Source organism: Phocoena phocoena, chromosome 4 (assembly GCF_963924675.1).
Source record: "Phocoena phocoena chromosome 4, mPhoPho1.1, whole genome shotgun sequence".
Lineage (NCBI taxonomy): Eukaryota > Metazoa > Chordata > Mammalia > Artiodactyla > Phocoenidae > Phocoena > Phocoena phocoena.
In genome coordinates this window covers 120,190,026-120,198,429 of record NC_089222.1, presented here as the reverse complement: position 1 = coordinate 120,198,429, position 8,404 = coordinate 120,190,026, and the positions used below count along the sequence as shown (strand labels likewise).

The 8,404-nt window shown below is 39.4% G+C and overlaps 1 pseudogene; it reads right to left on the bottom strand.

Annotated features, from left to right (window-relative positions):
* Positions 1–4,326: 4,326 nt before the first annotated feature.
* On the bottom strand, positions 4,327–5,647 carry LOC136122162 (tubulin alpha-1B chain pseudogene; annotated as a pseudogene).
* Positions 5,648–8,404: the final 2,757 nt, after the last annotated feature.

Below are 8,404 nucleotides of genomic sequence, written 5' to 3'. Positions count from 1 at the left end.
GGCTCCGGACGCGCAGGCTCAGCGGCCATGGCTCACGGGCCCAGCCGCTCTGCGGCATGCGGGATCTTCCCGGACCGGGGCACGAACCCGTGTCCCCTGCATCGGCAGGTGGACTCTCAACCAGTGCGCCACCAGGGAAGCCCAGGATGTAGCCTTTTGATTGACTGCTTTCACTTAGTAACATATAAAAGTTTTCTCCATGTCTTTTTATGACTTGATAGCTCATTTCTTCTTTCTTTTTTTTTAAAAAAACTCTGAATAATATGACATTGCCCGGATGTACCACAGTTTATTTATTCATTCACCTACTGAAGGACGTCTTGATTGATTCTAAGTTTTGGCAATTATGACTAAAGCTGATATAAACATTTGTGTGTAGGTTTTTGCATGGATATGTTTCCAGCTTTTTTGGATCGATACCAGAGTGTGATTGCGGGATCATATGATAAGAGTATATTTAGGTTTATGAGAGACGGCCAAACTGTCCTCCAAAAGTGGCTGTACCGTTTTGCATTCCCACCAGCAGTGAATGAGAGTTCCTGTTGCTCCACATCCTTGCCAGCATTTGGTGTTGTTAGTGCTCTGGGTCTGGGCCATTGTAATAGGTGTGTGGTGCTATCTCATTTTTGTTTTAATTTGCATTTTCGTGAAGACATGATGTAGAGCAACTTTTCACATACTTATTTGCCATCTATATATTTTCTTTGGTGAAGTATTTGTTAAGGTCTTTGATCTGTTTTTGAATTGGGTTGTTATTTTCTTATTGTTGAATTTCAAGAGTTCTTTGTATATTTTGGATAACAGTAATTTATCAAATATGTCTGTTGCAAATGTTTTCTCCCAGTCTGTGATTTGTCTTCTAATTCTTTTGATACTGTTTTCTTGCTGAACAGCAAAAGTTTTAAATTTTAATGCAGTTAATAATAATCAATTATTTATTTCATGGATTGTGTCTTTGGTGTTATATCTAAAAAGTCATTACCCTACTCAAGGTCAGTTAGGTTTTCTCCTACGTTATAGTCCAGGAGTTTTATAGTTTCATGTTTTAAATTTAGGTCTGTTATCCATTTTGTGTTAATTTTTGTAAAGAGTGTAATGTCTATGTCTAGATTCATTTTTTCATATGCTGATGTCCAGTTGTTCTAGCACCATTTGTTTTTCTTTTTTTCCAAAATTTAAAGTTTTTATAATTTTTTTTTTTTTTTTTTTGGTGGTACGCGGGCCTCTCACTGTTGTGGCCTCTCCCGTTGCGGAGCACAGGCTCCAGACGCGCAGGCCCAGCGGCCACGGGTCACGGGCCCAGCCGCTCCGCGGCATGTGGGATCCTCCCAGACTGGGGCACGAACCCGCATCCCCTGCATCGGCAGGCGGACTCTCAACCACTGCGCCACCAGGGAAGCCCAAGTTTTTATAATTTTAAAGATACCAAAATAAACATTAACATGTGGATGACTAGGAGAAATGTTTGGAAAAGCTATAACATAATATTAGAAGGCAGAATACATAAGGTCGAAAATAAATCAATAATAAAGGTAACAAACAATCATGTTGGATAATGAGAAAAAGTTTAAAGTTGGTCATTCAAAGAAGAGAACAATAGGGACTTCCTGGTGGCGCAGTGGTTAAAAATCCGCCTGTTAATGCAGGGGACACGGGTTCGAACCCTGGTCATATATAAGTTTTTGAAATTACATATTTGAATTCATTTATTTTATTTATTATTATTATTTTTTTAAAATAATCTTTTTTCTCACCCTGAAGGCCTTTTTAAAAAAAAAATTAATTAATTATATTTTATTTTTGGCTGCATTGGGTCTTTGTTGGTAGCGCTTTCTCTAGTTGAGGTGAGTGGGGGTTACTATTCGTTGCAGTGTGCTGGTTTCTCATTGCAGTGGCTTATCTTGTTGTGGAGCACAGGCTCTGGGCACGTGGGCTTCAGTAGTTGTGACACACGGGCTCAGTAGTTGTGGCCCACGGGCTTAGTTGCTCCGTGGCATGTTGGATCTTCCTGGACGAGGGCTCAAACCTGTGTCCCCTGCATTGACAGGTGGATTCTCAACCATTGTGCCACCAGGGAAGCCCTATCCTAAGTTTTTAAAAGAACTTTCAAAACCAAACAAACAAAGAACTTCATGATGAGCTATTCATTTAAAGCTTTTTAATTAAAGTAGAAGAGATATTTTAGAAGAGACTCGTGAACACTTTTTCTGAAAACTAAACTTTTGTCACATTCTTTCCTTAAAAATAAATTTACCTGTTGAAGATAAACAAAAAACAACCCCCCCACCCCCCAAAAAACATATGTTTTTATAAGGGACATATGAAAGAGGTCCTTCTAACTGGGCCTTGGTGGTCCAGGGTAGACTTTTTAGAGAGGTGTGAAGTGAGTCTTAAGGGATGAACCTTACATGAAGTGAAAAAGCAAGAATATTGTAGACGAAGATGATAGAAGGGAGATAGATGAGAAGCAGGATGGGTTTTCAGGGATCTACATGTGACTGAGTAGCAACAGATAGGGCTGAAGAGATTAAGTGGGGTCATGCTACTGTGTCTCTTGTTGAGGACCTTGCTTTTTATTCTACAGATAATAATTTGTTTCAAGTAATTTTAGCAGCAGAATTTTTTTCCAAATGAAATCTTGTGTGGCACGCCAATATAAAATTAGATTAAAAGGAAATTTAATTAGTATGCATTATTTTATAAATCAAAACAATGAAAATACTGACATTTGTTTGAATAAAAAATTGATATAGAGATTATGGATGACAGTTATGTCTTATGTTAGCCTCAGCATTGCAATTCTTTTATGTCTGAGTTTTGTTTGTTGTACAGTGGCAAGATAATTTTGATTCACAGAGATAAGTAGTTGCAAATTGTGACAGTTTTAAAATGTTACCTCAGAATCTCGGAATACTATTTTATAAAAAGATGGAAGAGAAGGTTTTGTTCTTAGATCTACACAAAAATGAAATTTGCGTTCAAGTGACTATGAGGATGATGGCACCAACACCCAAAACTGAATATACACCAGAGGGTAATTTCCAGGAAAAATTCCGTTTTTGACATTTTGTGTTTAAGCTATGTTATTTCAGAAGATAGGAAGCTTCTAATAACCATGGACATAACTGGTTCCTTAGAAATCAAACATGAAATATATGCGTTTTAAAGTTGTGAAACCTCATTTTCCTCTGACATCTTGTGGTCTGCTTTTGATAAAATTTTAATGGTTCATTTAAGAAACTCTTCACTTCTGGAAATTCAGGCAGCTGCTCAGCCTGTGGTTCAGAATTCTGCTGCTTCATCATTTCAGATTTCTTGACTTGCCTACAGATGCATCTAGACCAATGTCATTTTATATTTAGCAAAGTTACAATAGTTCACAGAGACTCTTGTGTCCTTTCTGAATGATACAAATATCTAAGCTAGGTCATGCCACTACTCTTCTCCCTCAGTCAAGTCAATTAAAATGTATGTATTTAATGAATGGCTTGTTACAGAGAAAAATGTCTTGATGTTTCTTGGTAGTATGGCAACATCACCATTCATTTATTCATTTACTTAGTTTAATCCAATAGAAATAGATGCTAGGTTCTTCCTTGATTTGGAAGGTAAGTGATTGTATTAATTTACTATGACTGCCATAACAAAGTACCACAGACTAAGTGGCTTAAATAGCAGACATTTATTTCTCATAGTTCTGGAGGTTGGAAGTCCAAGATCAAGGTGTCTTGGATCAAGGTGACTGTTTGCTTTCCTCTCAGGCCCTCTCCTTGGCTTGCAGATGGCTGCCCTTTTGCTGCCTCTAATTATGGTCTTATTTCTGTGTGAACCTCCTTGGTGTCTGTGTGTGTCCAAATTTCCTCTTCTCATAAAGACATTAGTCAGATTGGATTAGGGCCCTCCTTAATGGCCTCATTTTAACTTAATCATTCCTTTAAATACCGTATTTCCAAATATAGTCACATTCTGAGACACTGGGGGTTAGGACTTCAATATACAAAGTTTGGGGAGCACAATTCAGCCCATGTTATGATTAAATATTTTTCTTTGGGTATTATAAAAAATACAATAGATTTAAGTTTTCTCCATAGCTTCACGGCTTCTTCATTTTTGTTTGTATTTTTTTTCATTTAAGATAGGAAATACTTTATTCAGACCCATCAGAGAAATTGATAGCTTGAGTCTGCAACAAAGTGTCCATTTATAAAGCATTGGTCAGTAATTGTATATTAGTACATACAAATTAATTGATCAGACCACAACTTTTCAATGTTTAAAACAGAATAAACTTCCCTGTAAAAGCAGTACCTTTGTGACATTTTCACTTTAGTATTTTTCTCCTTCTTCTTCTCCCTCTCCTTCAACAGAATCCACATCAACCTCCACATAATCCTTCTCAAGGGCAGCCGTGTCCTCACAGGCCTCAGAAAACTTTCCTTCCTCTATGCCCTCATCCACATACCAGGGAAAGGCACACTTGGTATACGTCAGGTCAAACTTGTGGTCTAGGTGAGCCCAGGCCTCAACGATGGCTGTGGTGTTGCTCAGCATGCACGCAGCCCACTGTACTTTGGCCAGGTCTCCACTAGGTATCACAGTAGGAGGCTGGTAATTAATGTCAATTTTGAAACCAGTGGGGTACCAGTCCACAAACTGGATGGCGCACTTGGTCTTGATGGTGGCAGTGGTAGCACTGACATCTTTGGGAACCATGTTGCCACGGTACAACAGGCAGCAAGCCATGTATTTACCATGGTGAAGGTTGCATTTCACAACCTGGTTGGCTGGCTCAAAGCAAACGTTAGAGATCTCTGCTACCAGCAGAGGTGATAGGGGCATATGTAGCCAGAGGGAAGTGGATGTGGGCATAGGGCACCAGATAAGTCTGAAATTCTGTCAGATCAACATTCAGGGCTCCATCAAACCTCAGGGAAGCAGTGATGGAAGACACAACTTGATCTATCAACCTATTCAGGTTAGTATATGTTGGGTGCTCAATATCAAGGTTTCTAAGATAAATATCATAGATGTCCTCATTGTCTACCATGAAGGCACAATTAGAGTACGCCAGGGTGGTGTGGGCAGTGAGGTTGGAGTTGTAGGGCTGAAGTACAGCTATGGAAACCTGGGGAGCTGGGTAAATGAAGAACTCCAGCTTGGACTTCTTGCCATAATCAACAGAGGGACCTTCCATCAGCAGGGAGGTGAACCTAGAACCAGTTCCCCCACCAAAGCTGTGGAAAACCAAGAAGCCCTGAAGACCTGTGCATTGGTCATCCAGTTTCCAAATTCGGTCCAAGACGAGGTCAGTGACCTCCTTGCCAATGGTGTAGTGATGTCGGGCATAGTAATTGGCAGCATCTTTCTTGTCTCTGATGAGCTGCTCAGGGTGGAGGAGCTGGGGGTAGGTGCCAGTGAGAACTTCATCAATGACCGTGGGTTCCAGGTCTACAAACGTGGCCCTGAACACATGCTTGCCAGCAGTTTTCTCACTGAAGAAGGTGTTGAAGGAGTCATCTCCTCCCTCAATGGTCTTGTCACTTGGCATCAGGCCATTGGGCTGGATGCCATGTTCCAAGCAGTAGAGCTCCCAGCTGGCATTGCCGATCTGGACACCACCCTGGCCAGCATCAATGGAAATGCACTGGCATATAGTTGCTGTTTTGTGGCTGCCGAGCGGATGGCAGAGAGGAGGAGGCAAGGTTGTCGCTTCTTCCAGCGCAACTCTTAGGTGGTCGTTGTAAGAGAACCTGCCTTATTTGTATTGATGGGACTCAGAACCACTCTTCCCCTTGTGCATGGGAAAAACGGAGGTAAATCTTCTCTTCTGGAAAGTGTCATAGGTAATGCAATATTTCTCAATCTTTTTACAGTCCCATCACATAGACACATAGGAGGGATGTCACATAGCCACAACAAATGAGTGGCTTACTAAGAGCTTGAGTTGTAGAATCCCTATTTAAAAGCTGTGTGACTTTGTCCAAAGTCTTAAACTTCATAAGGATACTGTCTAAGCTACTTTAACAGAGATCTCTATAATACCCTGACTTAAGAAGAGAGAAGTTTATTTTTCTCTCCTGTATCAGATCACAGTGAAGTATCACAGAGTGGGATGGGCAGATCAGTCTATCCTTAAAAGACAGCTTCTATCTCTGGGTCCATAATGGCTGTTCCACCTCTTGCCATCATATCTGCATCTCAGCCATCAGAAACAGGGAAAGGAGAAAGAAAAACACATCTGTATTTCTTTTAGTGTCAAGGCTTGACATATAAGTTCTCTTATAGCCCATTGCTAACAAGTCATATAGACGTATTTAGTTGCAAAGATGGTGGAGAAACGTAACCTATAACTAAGTGGCCATGGGTGCAGCTAAAACATGGGGTTTTATTAATAAAGGAATAGAAGAATAATGAGTATTGTTTTGTGTCTTGGGTTCCTGCAAAAGCAGAGCCTAAGCAAGGACTTGGATGTAGCTAGTTCAAGTGCATTTATCTAAGATGATGATATTGATCCCAGGAAACAGAGTGAGGGAGTGGGCAGAGTATGACAAGGAAAAAAGACAATAAAGGGTATGCTACCCAGATGGAAATCACTGTGGAAAACTGAGGCCCATTTACTCTGGGGATCATCTGTAGAACCACACAGAATGTGCCTCAGAATTGTTTCATTGAAGGTTGAGGAGGCTGGGGCCTTTATTCACTGACTTCCATCCCTCGTCATTTATTAACTCCCCTGCACTTCAGTCTATAGCCATGCTCAGACTGTGTAAGTTTCCATGGTGTTGAAGGATACACCAAAGGACTCCACAGCACCCACTGGAGCTGGAGCATTGCAATATTCATGCAACTGTTCACACTACTGGCACTAATGTCAAATAGGCCAAAGCAATTTGGCCCAGGGCGTCTTAGGTGTCTGCTCCTGGGTAGGACTAAACCTCTTGGCCTTTGTCCTAAATATGTCAGTGACAGGTGGCTGTAAAAGGGGAGAGAAACAAGGCTCTCTCAGGTTACTCAAGGAGGAAAAAACCTGGTTTGGTCTCTTAGAGATAAGGAAATGACAGCAAAAAGACCTAGATGGCTAGGGAGGAGATTTTGTGCTGGGAAATTGTGGGAGCTAAGGTGCTGGTATGAGTCATTTGGTGCCAGTCCTGGAGGACCTTGAGTACCATCCTGGGAAGTTTACACTAGATATAGTATAGAAGTGTATAGGTTTTGGATTTCTAAAAATAAATACTTCTGTAACATATAGGGTGGTTGGGAGATCCTAGAGGTAGAAGACCAGTTTTGAGATGATTATAGTGATCTAAGCATGAGAAGATGAAAGCTGAGACTAAGGTGAGGCTAGTATGGAGAACCAGGAAGAAAGATGTCAAAAAGGTAGAGAAGGATATGAAGGGAAAGGAAAGCAGGGATCAAAGAAGGTAAAAGTAAGAAAGTGGAAAAAAAAAAAAAAAAAAAAAAGAAAGTGGAATGACAAAGGAGAAAAAAGGAATGGAGATGTGTGAGAGACAGTGACTACATTGTTTCCATGAAGCTTGCTTTAAAATGTGAAGAATTAAAATGTAAAAAATTCAAGTAATATGAAATTTTCTAACCAGAAAATATCCCTGGATAATCATAGGAAAAAGGAAGAATATGGTGGCAATCGAGATCATCATGAAGTTGATGACAGATGTCAGGAAGGTACCAAAGTCAAATTTTGACATTTTGTACCAGATAGGCTTTAGAGTTGGGTATTAACCCTTCAATCTGTTCTCAAGTCTCCTTACTTGGTCCAAATCATTCTAGTTCAGAATAAGTATAAGACTTAAATATGGAAGATTATAAGTTAGCATTTTGATCTAAATTATCCAAATCTAATTCCTTCCTGAAAATACACTCTACACAATATATTTATGCTAGTATTTGGTTTTAAAAGCACCCAAAGGGGGAAAGGTTATCATTATTAAATGACAAAAAACCTCTTGTTTCTTACTAAGGAAAATAAAAGTCATTACATTTTGAAATACTGAAACAACACATTTTAGGCTAAACTACATATGACCAATTGCTCCTTTTAACCATTTTAAGAAAAAAACTTTAAAAAAATACTTTCAAAGTTACAGATGACTTGCAAGAAAATTACAAAAAATTCTTAAATATCTTTTATCCAGATTCACAGATTAGCTGTTTGCCATTTACTTATCACTGCCTCTATTTATAATATATATTATTATTAATTTTCCCCTGAACCATGTAAGAGTTAGTTACAGATATCATGTCCTTTTATTTCTAAATACTTCAGTGTGTATTTCTTAATAAGGACATTCCTTCACGTAACCACAGTCCAACGATCATATTCAGGAAATTTAGTACTATGACTTAATATACTTTCAATATTCAGATTCTGCCAGTTGTTCAATAA